General features: G+C 39.7%; 1 pseudogene; it reads right to left on the bottom strand.

Moving 5' to 3' along the window:
* Positions 1–10,954: 10,954 nt before the first annotated feature.
* On the bottom strand, positions 10,955–11,782 carry LOC130844396 (putative monooxygenase p33MONOX; annotated as a pseudogene).
* Between the last annotated feature and the right edge of the window lie 4,548 nt (positions 11,783–16,330).

Here is a 16,330-nt window from a genome sequence, read left to right as displayed (position 1 = left end):
GATAAATCTCTGAGGCCAACCTGTCTCGGGAGACTGAAACTTGAAGCCTTCTTCTCTGATTTTCTGATTCATCAGCATCTTTAGTGTTGATGAGCTGACTCCAAGCTTGATGGCACAGCACCATAAAGCCTCCATTTTGTCTGGTCTTAACTTGTTTCAGCATCCTTTTCAAGGCTTACTGTAGTATAGAAACATTATGTATACAAGCTACCCAGCCCCTACTCCCCCGAAAAAAACAATCCCGCAACAATACCTGCTTTAGAAAGCCACCAGTTTATTTACTGGATTTTGTAGAGGATTGGGAGTGTCTGTGTGTATATGTGTGTATAAAAGAAAGAGTTGTGTTGTGGAAAGGAGGGACAACTTCACCTATTCTAAACATATCTGGGCTAAAATGCCCATCACATGGCATTTATAATTCCATACTTATACTATATAAGCACATGATAAATTTGTTTTAATAAAAGTTACTAAGGTTATTGTATATAACAAGATACCAGATGAATATATCTGCTGCAAAGTTCTGTCTCTCTTCCGTATAACACATGATAAACACAAGAAAGTACTGATAAGGAGTCATTACTAGAAGCTTAATCACATGAGGGACCCTTTGTTGGTGGCTGTGTGTACGTGTAGGCACACATGAATGTTCATGTATGCGATAAGGATTTCTCTTGAAAGATAAATATGAAAATGTATGATTTAAAAACAAAGAATAATTAAGCAGCTTAAAAAAATCTTACTTTGTTTTATTTGCTACTCTAATTCTTCACTTTGGCATCTTGCAAGTCCTCACATAATAGCCCTGAATAGTTTTCTAAGCCTTACGCGTGTTTTACCTCATTCTGTCAATCCTCTGAGAAACTAAAATTCACTGGGAGTAAATACCTTGTTTGATATTCAACTAGTAGCAGAGATGGAGGAAAATAATAGTAACCTTGATATTGCCTTTATATGTGGCCATATCCTTCTGAATACATTACAAATATTAACTCGTGATCCTTCCAACAAGTCTCAAAGATACAGATACTATTACCACTGCTATTTTGTAGATGAGCGAAGTGAGGTGCAGAAAGGTTAAATGACTTGCCCAAGGTCACATGGAGAGTCAGTGGCTGATTCAGAATTATAGCCAGGCGATTTCCAGGCCGCTAGGATGAATTTGAAAGGAAACTTCATCTTGAGTCACAATCCAGGCTGTGGGCACACTAACATCAACTGCAAAAGCATATGGGAATTTCTTAGGGGAAAAGAAAAGGACAGCTGAACATCGTTCAATAGCATATTTTGTTTTTAATTTAACCTAGCTAACACAATCACCGTGTGAGTCGAGTATTTAGGAGTAAGAAGATATTTATAACCAGATTGCCTGAAGTGCCCTAAGGCCACCATTTATGTCCATATGGCGCTGTGCCCAGGAAGATGCATCTGTGTCACAAAGTCCCTACATGCTCTGGAGAAGAATTTAGACATGAGAGAAAGTGAAGCTTGTTGCGTTGCCATAACTGGGGCAGCGATGTCCTGGATGTTCACCGTGTACCTCCAGGCACCGATGAGCCAACAGAAATGTGAAGTTGTAAATAAAATTCACTCTTTTGTCTACTGGTCGGATCCAATAATGGCCCCAAATAATCTTTCTAGAGAAATCTAGAAATGAGTATCAGAGAGTGAATTAGAACTAGAAATAGACCCTTTCATAAGCTTAAATTGTTGGTCATCTTCATTAGGGTCTTGGAATATTAAAATATAAAAAAATGCTCAAACAGGGTATCAACAAGTTTGTTTTTTAATGATGACATTTACCCGAGTAATACTTTTAACACATACCCCCAGTACAATGCACTACAAATGTGCTACTTACAAAATAATTACAGGACATATAAAAATATTAATTTATAATATTCTATTGGGGGTAGGCCCCATTAATGGGACACTCATTTAAAGTTGTATGATGAATGCCCTCTTTCACTGTATTAAAAAGAACAATTAAACCTGGGCTTTCATGTACTCACCCCTAATTACTTTCTACCCTGGAAGAATTTTCTTCCACAGTTACTATTCCAGCTATCTTTCATAACCTGCTCCCTGGAGGGAAGTTGGAAGAGGAAGAACTATTTATTTTCATTATATCTCTTACGTCCCTTTTCAATAGTTTTTTTTTTTTTTTACTACAATTCAAGCTATTTCTTTATTGTTTTAGAGTTTATACAGTGCTTTTGTGCTTTTGAGCCCTGCAACTGCTCAAAACACACTATTAGTTGTTAGCAAGCATCTTACTGAAAGAAACCTCAAGAGTGCATTTGTGCTTCTGCTCTGAAATTAAGTAGAAGAACATTTTGCAGATGATTCTCTTGGATGTATATATATGTGTGTGTATTTACATACTTTTTTTTTGGCTGACCCAAGATACAGAATGGTATTATTTCCAATGTTTCAGTTTTCCCAGTTTCTCAAGTAAGAATGATACTGCTCCCTTTTTTAAAAAAGTTTTTTTAAACCTTCGTTCATTCGTCAAAACTATGAGGTTCTGCTTGATGTAAGACACTGAGCTAGAAGTCGGGAATACAAAAATGATCTTTTAAAAAATCTCTGCTTTCAGGGAGCTTAATTTTAACACCACATTTTCTTAGGAATTTAAACATTAGACAATTTAAAGGAAGGGTGAAAAAAAATGACAAGAAATGAATTGGAGCTATCAGAACAGGCACAACTTAAAAATAAGGCTTGGTAAACATCTGGAAGGACGTTTAGCTCATAATAGGATCCTCTTCTCATTAATAGGAGTGTATTTCAAGATAAAAATGCAATTTTCTACCAGTATTAGGCTTTTGCAACCTACTCTATGGGATAGTGCCTTTTTGAAGTGTCCCTTTTGTTTCAGTGTCCCTTTGTTTCTATTCGACCATAAGTTATAATGTTCACGGCAGTATAGTGCACATGTGGGTGTTGAGGGAGGAGGCGAGTTGGAAGCTAGAAACCTTTTTTCACTTATATTTGTCCTCATCTGCTCATGGGGTGTATGTGTGTGTGATATAACTGTATGTACATATGTGTTATATATGTGATTATATATATTTGATATATATTTATCATATATATATAATAGTTACAGAAGGAAGAAAAAAAGGTCATTCCGAGTTGTTGGACTTAAAGAGCCGTTTAATCAGATTTGCATTTGGAGAAGAAGGCTGTGCAGTTTCCGCGTGATCCACCCTAGCATATCCCCTCAGTAATCTCTGTAGGGATGAACTGGTCTTTCTTTGCGCACATCCCTTTCATGCACGCAGAGGGTCCTGATCAGTCCAATCATACACATCTAACTCAGCTGCTTTTCTTTGAATGAAAAAATCAGGACACCAAAATCAGAACATTAGCATGTTGAGCACCACATTGAGTTGTCACAGACAAGCATAAAAGACATTAAGTTACAGACTCGGCTATGACAATTTCATTTGCAGTTTCTCTGAATCGGGGACAAAATGCCTTTGGTTTATAAGAAAAAGCTGGCAGGACCACGCTCTTCCAGTACTAACAAAAAGGGTTGAGGGATACAGGAGGATGGGAGGTGTGGAGGGAGGGAGGGAGGAAGGAGGAGGGGGGGAGAGAGAGAGAGAGAAGCAAGTCTGTAGAAATGGACTCCCTTCACGTTAAGAACAATCACTCAGTGCCTGCAGCTGTTCACCAGACTAAACTCCCACAAGCATTTTACATCTATGTTTTCCATGTTCATTGCTTCACACAGTTGAACCTAGAAGTGAAAAGAAGCGATTTTTGCCTTGTTGTTGAGTGTGGACCACAGCGGTCACCTCGGTTTGTGGAATGCTTAGTAAATGCCAGACACTCACTAAGCAAGCTATACAGATGACTGTAAGGGATCCCCACAAGACCTTTTTGAGTTAGGTATTGTTATTACCCTTATTTTGCAGATGAAGATATGGAGGCTCAAAGAGGTTAAGATGGAGGCTCAAAGATCTCACAGAAAGAGGCAGCCAATGTTTCCGCAAAGCCCTAACCTTTAGTTCCCAGTGCTCAACTAATTGCTGCTAACTGAAATGGAGGTGTCTTCCCATTACTGAAGGAACAGACTGGTTTTGTCCATGTGTTCCTTGAGGACTTGGACACGAAGTCCAAGTCAGTCTTTTCCAAAGGAGACTGCCAAGTTCCCATTTCACACTGATTGTGGCTTTAGAAGTAGCCTGAGAGTGCAGGGGTTGTTCGTGGTCTGAGGACCTCCCACCCCCTCCACGCAGAGTGGAGAAAATTGTCACTCTGAGTGACAGTTTCAAAAGTAAAACTGAGAGGATTTTGGATTTTCAAGTTTATTGTAGTCAGTGGAGAAAATTGGTTAAAGTGCTCTGCTCCCTACCCCCTGCCGCCTATTAACCCTCATTTAGTGGTTCATAATTGGCCACGAGCAAAGGTGGCCATCCCCATCACCAAGCCTCTCCAGCCTCCCCCTTCTTGAGTACTGTGGTAAGTAAAACTACTCAATAGTTTAAGTGGAGTCCTAATTAATGAGTCTGATTCCTGCTTGACACAGGCTCATTTTTAACCTGGTAAACTCATTAAACCTCTGCTCTTCATTTAGCCACGGATGACCAGAGTATCATAATTTCAACTAAGTGCGCTCAGTGATTTAATGGGCCTTGAGTTTCCCGCATTCCCATAGTGTCCCATCCAAGGAGCTCAATCAGTGTGGTCAGACGTTTATTTAGTGCAATGAGAGATCTCTCTGATCTATCCTGAATTCAACTGAAGGCTTTAAAGATGAATGAAAGCAAACCGCTGTCTCCAAGATTTCAAACAACCCATTTTGCTTTTAACCGTAAATCAGCCAAGGGGTCTGAAATGCAGACAGTTTCCAGACAGACCAGGTCATCTCCTGAGTTAATGAGACAACTCTTGCTAAGGAACAGTCCCCACCTCTACCAGCAGATGCCAGCACCTCCTCTTCTTGGATAAGAAAGGGCCCAGGGGTTTGGTCTCCACTCCACACATTCTGAGATTTTTTTTTAAATAAAGGCAGATTAAAAGCAACAAAAACAAACAACACGCGCGCACACACACACACACACGTACACGTTATTCTCTATCTGCTTTCATTCCCAGTTAGTACTCAGTTAATCACATCCAAGGGAATTCTCAGAAAGAGCTATCTGTTTTGTCATTGTTGTCACTGCTATGTTTGTGTGAATGTGTAGATATCTAATAAACCACTTCCCTCCTCCCATATAGAATTTTCAAAGCTCAAACAAGCCAGGGTGAGTTGGATTCCAATTTTAATGGGTTCTCATAAAGCCCCTGTCGATTGCAAGTACCCAGTAAGTGTTTTATAACAGTGACAGCTTTGCAAATACTGTAACATATGTAACTTGGATTGGGTCAATACATGGCGGGGAAATCAGATTGTGAGATGGTCGAGCTGTTCATTTTGGCTGTCTTTGCAATCAATCAGCCAGACCAACTGAGCCTGCAGTGATACTCACTGATTATTGAGGAAGCTAAAACAAATGGATTGGCCATGTTGTCCGCCGAAGCCCATTCAATAGCTAAAACCTCTGTCAATATACAGACAGGTGCCATCTTCTGAAGACCAGTTATTATTAATAACTCTCAGGTCCAACTAAAAGCGAGGCCATGTTTTGACTGCCAAAATAGGATTAGTTCAGTTTACTTCAAAATGTTTTGTTGGTAGATTTTGCAGGATGACCTGTTTCAGAAATCCACAGTTTATAGACCATGGTGCCAGGCCACAACAAGAATTTCTGCCTCACCCCAGCTTGCTTCCTTTTTCTTCTTTGAGCACAAAAGCCGAAGATACCCAATTCAAAAGCTTATAAAAAAGAGCAATAGTCTCAAATATATTTTCCAACTGTGAAGATAAAATTCCTTAAAAAAGATCCATGTTCCAGAGTGATATGCAGGACTCGTAAGCCCTTTCTTATAACCTGCACAAGTGACTGGATGTATTAAGCTACCACAGATCCTCACTGCATTCTTTACTTCCAGCCAACTCATCTGTGACTGCTGGCAGGATGAGTGCATTGTGTGAGTTGCCTAATCCAAATGTCTCTGAGTTGCTAGGTTTGGGCTAAGATGTTCCAATAAAAATGAAGGCAGCCTCCCAGTCTTTGCCTAAACTTGATTCAGATCACACCGACTTAGAATGAATTACTCTCACTATATTTTCTTCAGGGACCACTTTGGCTATAATAGAGATAAGAAACCAGAAAGCTGCTTATCAACATTTCCAGTTAGAGAAAGAGAGGAAAAACTAATCAAAATAAATCAATTCAAGGATCATATTTCCAGCTTCATTGAGTTTCCTTAAGGATCAGGTAGAGATTGAGAGGCGATGGACCACTAATGAAATGTGACGAAAGAAAGATGGGGCAGGGGGAACTCGGATGTTTAAAATGCTTTTATTTATTCATCCTAAGGTACTGTTTTTAGGGTGTGCAGGAATGGGCTCCCTGTTTCTGTTTAATCAGAGCTTTGGAGGAATCAAGTTAAAGGAGGTGACTTAGTTGTGAAATGGGTTTTTCTAGACCCATAGGAACTCCTGTGCAGGTCAGCGGAAGATGGAGGGAAGGGAGAGATATTGACTCACACTAAGAAGAAAGAAATAACAAGATGTGACAAAAATCAAAGGCTTTTAAATCTACTGTGGCAGAGACTGTACGTTGTCTCACCAATCTACATTAATTTATTAAAAAACTTTATTTCAGTAATAGAATCTCCTGAGTTTTAGCTGAGTGTTGGTCCAGTTGGAGACTACATTTCCCCACCTTCCTTGCAGCTTTGGTGTGACCTCATGACCAAGTCTGGCTAACGAACAGTGTGTAGGAGTGATGTGTAACTTCTAGTCATGCCCTTAAAAGGAAGCTGCTTGCTCTCCACTTTGTCTTTCTCTCTTTCCAAAGACCAGAATGTGGCTGTGGTGGCGGGGGGTTCATTTTTGACCATGTAGATGAGGGCAATCCCTAGTGGATGGTGAACAGAAAGGAAGCACCTGCATCCTTAGAACCACCTTGTGGTACAGAACCAGCCCATACCTCTAGACTGCCTGCGTGCTTGGATGTTCACAAGAGAGGTGGTTCAGTGTAGTGCCTTGCTGATTGAAGTGCGGTCTTCAGATCGTCAGCAGTACCTAGGAGTTTATTAGAAATGCAGAATCTTGGGCTCCACCTCAGGCCTGCTGAATTATAATCACATTAAAAAAAAAATCTCCTGACACTTTGTATACACATTAAAAATCAAGAAAAATGGAAATAGTGGTTAAAAGCATAGCTTCTGGAGCCAATTCCTGAGTTCAAATCCAAATCTGTTACTTAACTAGCTGTGTCACTTGGGGAAAATTACCAAAACTTTCTGTGACTCAAATTTCTCATCTGTAACTTGGGGGTATTAATACCCTCTTCATAAGGTTGTTGTAAGGATTATATCAGTTAAAATATGTAAATAGGTTGGTGTAAACCTATATAAAGACTTACTATTACAAAAAGTTAAATTCTATCTTGTTTAAACCATGTGATCCCTGATAAAGATGTCAAAACAACATCTTAAATTCATCTAGTGTTAAAATAATGGGTCTATTGTGAAGATTTGGAGAAGGGTAGAAATTGTGTCAAGTCTTATAATTGAAACAACCATATATCTTGGCTTTTTCAAGATGATATTACAAGAAAATGTATTTACATTCAATAAATATTTATTGAGCACCTCCTATATGTCAGGCATCTTTCTAGGTGCACATGCTTCAGGGAAGAAACCTGGCAAAAATTCCACCTTCATGAAGACTATATTTTAGTGGAACAGGTGGGAGTGGCATGGAGATGGGAATTATCTATCAAGTTTGGGTCTCAATATCAAGTTGTGGTTCAGGTTGTGTTTCTTGATTACTAGTTTGGAAAATTTAAACATCATAAAAAGAGGAAGTGAAAAATACTGAAACCCCTTGGGGCCTGTGAGGTTGTGGTTATTACAATATCCATCTAGGGCCAATAAGCATTTTGCATAGTGGAGAGACTTTGTGACCACAGGAAATTTATATTCTACAGCAAAGTCAGAAGACTGTACTAAGTGTAGAACTGGGATGGTGGGTCTCCGTTAAGTTCCTGACCAGGCTCACCCATTGCTGAAGAGCAGGCAAAGGCCCCCTCTATGAGGCATCTGGTAACAATCACCAGGAAGTATCACTTCCTCATGGAGATGCTTGACCATAATGGGAACTCATTCATGTAACTTTTGGGAAAGTGTTTAAATTTTCCACTCATTTCTTTAAAATTGTGTGGTGTTTCTTAAGTTGTCAGTGTTGTTTATATATTCTGGATTTTCTTTTCAAATTTGTGACACCTCTTTCTTGATAGTATCTTTCAATGGGGAAATGTTTTTGAATTTTATCAAGTCCAAGTTACCAATTTTTTTTCTTATGACTTGTGTGTCCTATCTAAGAATTGTTTGCTTAACCAAATGTCATAAAGATTTTCCCCCTAACTTTTCCTCTAGAATCTTTTTTAGTTTTAGTTTTTGTATTTAGGTCTATGACACAGTTTGAGTTCATTTTTGTACAACGTGTGAGGTAAGGATCAAGGTTCACTTTTTTCCCTTACAGATACTCAGTGTCCAGCACAATTTGTAAAAACTATCCTTTTTGATTGAATTGCATTGACTTTTTGGTCAACAATCAATTAACCATAAATAAAGTGTTTATTTTTGGATTACAGATTTATATATTTATTTTTAAACAAATATCACAGTATTTTGTAGCTTTATGATAAACGTGGAAGTTAGGTTGTATACATCCTCCAACCTTGTTCTTTCACATAATTGTCTTGGCTATTCTAAGTCCTTTTCCATTTGACAAAAATTTTAGTAATGCTGGGAAAACAGGCATAAACACGGGCTGTGCAAGACCAAAGGACATGTATGTTCCCCCAAGAAGGATTGGAAATCATTGATTTTGCCACTTTAGCAGGACTGTGCATGCATTAGCCAATAAAACAACATTTTCTACCAGATTTCCTCACTCTCTTATTTGGGGATTCTGGAAAGTTAATATTATGTCTGTTTCTGGTTCTAAGAATATTGAAATATTTCCGTGGGCTTTCCAACTCCTTCTCTGGAGGAAACAATACAACAGAGTCCTATTTTGGACATAATGTCTATCTCTGGGAATCCTCATTCAGTGAGGAAACCTCTTCTACCTCTTCCTATGAGATGCCATTGCCTTTTTGTCAGAGAAGTTCTCTTCTTTAGCCAATGCCTATAAGTAACACACAATTCCATAAATTAACTATTAGATTTTATAAGTTAGCAAACTGAAGTGTAACTTATTTATTCCCTTTCACCAATTCTAAGACACATATATCTCCACATTTTATTATCTCTGAAATCAGGATGTGTCCCATGATTAATGATATATCACAGTTTAATTGACTGCATTGTTTTCTGTGGAGTGGTATATTGTGTGTCTTTATAGTTAATGGTGTCTTAGATTTAAAGATGTAAAGTTGTTCATCTGTAATATGGAGATGATAATCATGTTGGAGTGATGTGAAGTTTCAACAATAAATTTTGTTTGCTTGTAGAAAATGTGGTAGAATGAATAAATAAAAAGCTGGAATATGAGTAGAAAGTCTCAGGTTCTTTTCCCCTTTCTTTTGAGAAAATAACAAGGATTTTATTATCAGAAGAAGTGAAAGATACAAGCATAACAGAATACACAAATTAATTTTTCTGATAATTTTAGACTCGGGTCTCTCTGTGAAAAGGTCAGTTGCTTATGAGGACAAGATGCTATTCAACAAACTACAGGCATTTAAGACAGTATTTAAGACAGTGAATCTTAAGAAGGACATAGTCTTAACAATGAGATACAGTGGGAAATAAAAAGCAGTTTTCTTATTTCCTTTCCTTAGTAAGGTGTATATATATGTATAAATGTATGAAGCTCATTTGGGGAAAAAATGCCTTCATATAGAAAAATCTTAATTTCCTTCATCCAGAAAAAGTTTCAAGCCCCTGGGTCAAACAAGGAAACCAAAATAGGGTGACACTAATTTCACATGAACCTCAAAACTATAATCTGACTAGGTTGCCATTTTCTTTACTTTTAAAAAGTGTAGCATCCTTTTATCCATACCAAACCAGTACACTGAATCTTCTCCCTTGCAAAGTTTTTAACCAGATTGGAATTAAATTAATCTCACTTTAAAGTGCAGAAAAGAATATGTAAGACAAGTGCTTGTTCTGTGTGACACACACAAAAAAGCATCCTTCTAACAGCACTGGCCCAAAAGGTACTACAATAAAACTAGCTGCTGGAAAAGTGATCCACTAAGTCCACTGAAAAGGGCCGAAAGAGTCCAGTTTCAGCAAAGAAATGCATGCAAAGTCTGACTTTTAATTGTACCCAGATCTCAGTCAGCTCTTAGGTGCCCCTAACTGACAAAACCAGAACACACAGTACCAGCACAGGGTCAAGAGGGCTAAAGTTGTCTAAACTAGTCAGTAAACATCTCTACTCCACTATTTGCCAATGCTTTTTAGGGGCATTGCCAATGGTAATGAAATAGAGGAGTCTGGGTTTGGAACAACACAAATATTATTTACTTAATAAGCAATAATCAAAGTGTTTGTTTAGGGTGAATGATATGAAAATAAGTTATGAGGTCTCTCATACATCACTGGTCAATGATTTAGTGTGACTGTAAATTAAAGCAGCACAAAATGCCTTCTTCCATACAGTAAAGACAAGCTTTGCACTGGTGTTTCTCAAAAGCCAATTATATCTCCAGCTATACGTTCAGTTTAACAACTTAAACCCCCAAACACAAAACCTTTCCTATGGCAAGGTAAAAGGGAACAAGATACCCTCTACCCAGAGTCCCTGGAATAGGACGAGCTCCAGAACCCAGTATTCATGAGCACATTGAAGTTTGAGATTATGGATCTACAGCGATTGTTTCTTCATTTCTATCACTGGGATGTCCATCTTGGATGGCTTCAATGTTGCTGGATCCTCAGCTGTTCAGGTGGCCTAGATCTGGACCAGCTCCATTGGAGAAGGCTTCTGGACTTCTTTGTAGGCCTGGTGGCAGAACGTGAGTCAGACTTCTGGAGTGGTCTTGGCTCAAAGAAGCTCCATTTATCTGAGTTTCTGTCCTTATACCCACTTACAGAATCCATGGCACTGCGACTGGGCCAGGTAAGGCTATGGAAGAACAGTAGTGTAATAGCCTCTGGGTTTCTGCTTAGCGGAAGAGTGAGGGGTGCTGCTAGGGTGGGCCGATGCAGGCTGCCTCTCTTCTTTTGTTGTCTTACCACTGTGTAGCTTTAGTTTGTGGTATGCTTTTGTCACTTGAAGGTATTTGATCTCCCTCGGTGGGAAGGCCTTTGTGGGGTGTGCAGCTGGCATCTCTCAGCCCTGAATTTTGTTCAAAACACTGAATGCTGTCCTGGGTCTGCTTTGTGATCATGATAACACAGGTAGCTCTAGCCTTTACCACTTGTCCACGTTGTCAATGCTATAGGATCATGGCAGGGGAGGGCATACTGGCATCTCCTTAGTCTACCTTGGCAAGGTTCTGATACTTGTGTTCTGGAATCGCTGGCTTCCAGGGGATGCTGCCCATAACTGAAGGAAGAGGAGATATGGTGTAGGGCCCTTGAGGGCATTGTCATGGCTGAATGCCTGACAGTATATCCTGGTGGGGAGGAACATCTTGCCTGGAGGCCCACTAGGCTCAAGAACAGGCCCTTGGGGTTCTCTCAAAGCCATGGAAAGACTGGGATCCAGCTTTAACTGTATAGAATTCCAGAGCTGAACCCCTATGACCACAGTGAAATGATGTGACGATCATGCTGATGAATATTCATGAGGAACATTGTCCAGCTGCCCGGATTAGCAAAGCTTCCCTGCAAGAGTCTATCCAGAGGTTCTGTTTCTCTGCCACTAAGGGGCTGTCTATGGCCTGAGCTCCAGCGCTAGAAGGCTTTGATGACCCATGTATGTTGGACATGGTGCAGTTGGAACCAAGCCATGGTGTGCTGGCCACCAAACATGTTCGAGCCTCAGGCACTGATCCAGCATTAACTTTGGTTGCCACGAGGCTCAGACTCCAGCACTAACTGGACTTTTGAAGAGCTAAGTGACATTGGGTAAAACATAATATCTCTGAGCCTCAGTTTTCTTGTTTTAGCAAATGAGCATAAAATACCAGCTCTGCCTACTTCACAGGGTACTTGTAACATCAAACAATCCTTGTTCTCATTGGTTTTATGAGGCAGTGGAAGCGTAAGTGTGTGAAATAAAAGAAAATGCGTGTGAAGATATTTTTTTAATTTTTAAGGGGGACACAAATATAAAAATAACTGCTTGTGACTTTAATAGTAAATCCAGGCTAAAATGTCATCATTTTTATGTTCAATTAAAGTCAACCAACATTTTTGAGGCCCTGCTTTTTGTACATGACCCTTTGGGAAGGAATGTTAAGTTGTACACACACACCTTAGGTTTGGAAAGGCAGTTTTCCTTTGGCAAGCTCCCCGCCCCCAAAAGATGTGTGGCAAAGAATTAGACACCAGTGTCCTGGGAAACTGCAGCTTTTTTCCCCAAGAACCACACTTTGATTCTTGCTAATCCACCTCTCATTAGAAATGTGTGCAGGAAAATAGAGGTGGGTCTGTTAGCTCAGGGCTATAGATAATAGGCAGAGCACAGGAGGAGAATCAGTGATGGATGGCAGGGGTAGAAAAGAAAAAGAGGGACCTGGGAATTGGCGAGAAGGAAAGACAATGTACAAAGAAAATCAATCCTCCCAATTGTGGCATGTGGAGAGAAGGAACCAAGCTATAAAAATGGAAAGTGAGGACCTCAGATTCAATCAGTCGGTTGCCAGGTGGACATGGCCTTAAAAAAAATGAGGCTGTTATCACTGAAGTTCATTTGACAGAGCTTATGTGTAAGAGTTAAGTGATGATCACTCTTGTCCAAAATCATAAAATAAGGTGCCAGGGTGATTTATCACTCTGCTCTTCTAATAAACCCCAACTTTAGGAAGCATCTATAAACGTGGGCCTCACCATAAAAACTCTTAGTAAGTCATTGTAGATTAGCCCAGTCTCTGGCACATAGTAGGCATTCAATAAGTGTTTGCTAAATAAACCAAAAGACTGCAGACCTACTTAGGTTAATGTATGTTTTCATGGGGTTGGAGAGTTCAAAGCTAGAAAAAGAGTACATTTCCCTCCTTATCCTTTTATTTCCTTGAATATGAGACTCTCAATTAAGACTCCTCCAGTCTATGTACAAGTCTTTCTCCACTTACAGTGGGATTACATCCCAAGAAACTCATTGTAAGTTGAAAATACTAAGTCCCCAAAAATTCACTTAAAACGCCTAACCTACTGAACATCAGAGCTTAGCCTAGCCTACCTTAAACATGCTCAGAGCACTTACATTAACCTCCAGTTGGGCAAAATCATCTCTCATAAAGCCTATTTTATAATAAAGTGTTGAATATCTTATACTTTATTGGATACTGTACTGAAAGTGAAAAACAGAATGGTTGTATGGGTACGGAATGGTTGCGTTTGGGTTGTTCATCCTCGTGATGGCGTGGCTGACTGGGAGCTGTGACGCTGCCGTGGCCCAGCATCACGAGAGTATTGTACTGCATATTGCTACCCCAGGGAAAAGACCAAACTTGAAAGTTCAAAGTATAGTTTCTACTGAATGCATATCACGTTCCCACCATCATAAAACTGAACCATCACAAGTTGTCAGGGACTGTCTGCAGATAACGTAATAATAGCTAGTACTTATTTAATGGTTGTGTTGAGCACATGTGTGCTGAGATGTTCACATGATCTCAGTCAATCCTTGCAACATAAGTGAGCACATAATTATGGTGCTTTAAAGATGGAGAAAGTAAAACTCAGGGAGGCTGCCCTTAGACAGGGTAAGTAACTTGGCAAAAGTCACACAGCTAGTAAGTTGCCTATGGTTTTCTGTAATTATTTTAGTAGAAAGGGCACTAGGAAGGGAATATTTATAACCACTCTTGTCTAAGTGGTTAAAGTCAGAAGAAAGTATGTACAATGAAGGTAAGCTATCATTAAAACCTGAACACTATTGGCAGTGATCTTAAGAACAGATGGAGTGGCTAGGGCAGAAGCTTTCAAATGTTTCTGATGGCAACCAAAGTAAGAAATGCATTTTACATTCTAACATGTACATACACGTGTGCACACACGCACATATATATACACACACACACATAATCACATGATCACACATACCTGTATACATACCTGAAATAAAACTTTGACTAAGCAGTGCTTACCATCACTATGTGTGATGCAAACTAATATTTTCTGTTCACTTTTCTTCCCTTTCCTTCCCTTCCCTTACATTCTATTCTACTCCAGTGTATTAAATGCTGGTTGGGACATACTTACTTGACTTCACTATACACTAATAGGTTATGATCTGCAGTTTGAAAACCCTGGAGCTAGAAAACAATAAAGATGGTAGAAGGAGCATAGACCTTTGATTCAGACAGTTGTGGAGCTATAATAGACAGTCTGGGCTGCTATTGTATTAACTGTGTGGGCTAAAGAAAGCAGCATCTTTGAACTTTAGTTTCTCATCTATAAAAGGGAGATAATAATACCTACCTCAAAGTGTTATAGAGAAGAATGAGCAATGAATATAGGCACCTACCCTAGCATGTAACATGTCTCCTGGAAGGATGATGACAGCCATGTAGTGTTGTTTTTAAGGATGTAGAGTGCTGGCCCTGGTACCAGCTAGCTGTGTCAGTTTATATAAGTAATTTCTTTAAGCTTCTCTCTAAGTCATGTCATTCCTCTAAATTTCAGTTTACTCATCTGTAAAAAATGGGAGAAATAGTAGTACCTACCCCGTAGGGTTGTTTGAGAATTACATACAATAACACATGGGATGCCCTTAGCACAGCACCTGGTGCTTGGTATGTGCTCAATAGACTATTATTGGCTATATTAGATGTTGAACAAATATACCTATTATTACTGTCCAACCACTTAAGGCTAGCCTGAACTCCCTAGACTAGGTTACAACATCTATTTTGATGATATAAACTCAGGATTGTGTGCGTGCACGTGTGTGTGTGTGTGTGAAATTGGAATTGCTGTTAACTTTGTTCACCAGTATTTTCTAGAGGCCAAAACAAACTTGGCTGCAGCAGAGGAAATCATTTTAGTAAAGAAAGGTTAGCTCCAAATTGGACTCCCTCTCCTTGTTCTTCTTCTAAAGTATTTCCACAAAATCCAATCTTTGGCTTGACATTAAAGGCTTACTTTTAGTGAGTAGACTTCACACACTTAAAAAAGAGAGAAAAGAACATGACTCTACACACTAAGTAGTGGGGAAGTGAGTTGAATTCTTCTGAGGTCAACTAAAGAACTCTGTGGCACGGCCTCCTGCCCAAAGCCTTACTCTTTCCCACCTGTAGGGCAGCTTCATGGGATTCATGCTCTGTGTAATCCCCTCCTCCTGTTGGGTGTGGGATGGACCTAGTGACTCACTTCTAAGAGGATAAGGTGGAAAACACAGTGTATGACTCAGAGAGTAGGTCATAAGAAGCAGTGTGGTATCGCCTTCCTCTCTTCTGGATCCCTTGCTCTGGGAGAAGCCAGCTGCCATGTTGTGCCCCATGGAAAGGTGCATGTGATGAAGAGGTGAAGCCTGTCCCCAATATTCACATAAGTGAGGTTGGAAGCTGATCCTGCAGCCCCTTCAAAGACTACAGCCCCAGCCAATAGTTTGACTATGACTTCACCAGAGACCCTGAGCCAGAACGACTCACAAAGCTGCTCCCAGATTCAGGACTCTCAGAGCCTGCAAAATAATAGCTGTTTTTTCGAGGTGCTAAGCTTTGGAGATGATTTGTTGTGTAGCAATAGTGACTACACTACCCTTGAATCCCGCTTCCCACAGCATCTCTGTGTGACATTAGTCAGTTCATTATTCATTCAACAATTCCCTCATTCATTCCACGAACTTTTGTGAATTGCTCACCATGTGTCAGGCAGTGTAATGACCTTCAGATCCTAGCCTGAAGGAGCGTACAGTCCAGTGGTGGAAATACAATAAGCAGACTAAAAATTAAAAGGCGAGTTGCATGCTAAATGCCACCATGTGGTTTTGCTTAGAGGGCTTTGGGAACTCAGAGGAGGGAATGAGAACTTCCAGCCCCGCTAGTTGAGAGATGGATGAAACAGGAAAAGGATAGCACTTAAGCCTTCATACCAAGGTGTGATGGCTTTTTTTTTTTTTTTTTTT

Source organism: Hippopotamus amphibius, chromosome 2 (genome assembly GCF_030028045.1).
Source record: "Hippopotamus amphibius kiboko isolate mHipAmp2 chromosome 2, mHipAmp2.hap2, whole genome shotgun sequence".
In the NCBI taxonomy this organism is placed as follows: domain Eukaryota; kingdom Metazoa; phylum Chordata; class Mammalia; order Artiodactyla; family Hippopotamidae; genus Hippopotamus; species Hippopotamus amphibius.
This window is presented reverse-complemented; position numbering and strand designations above follow the sequence as displayed.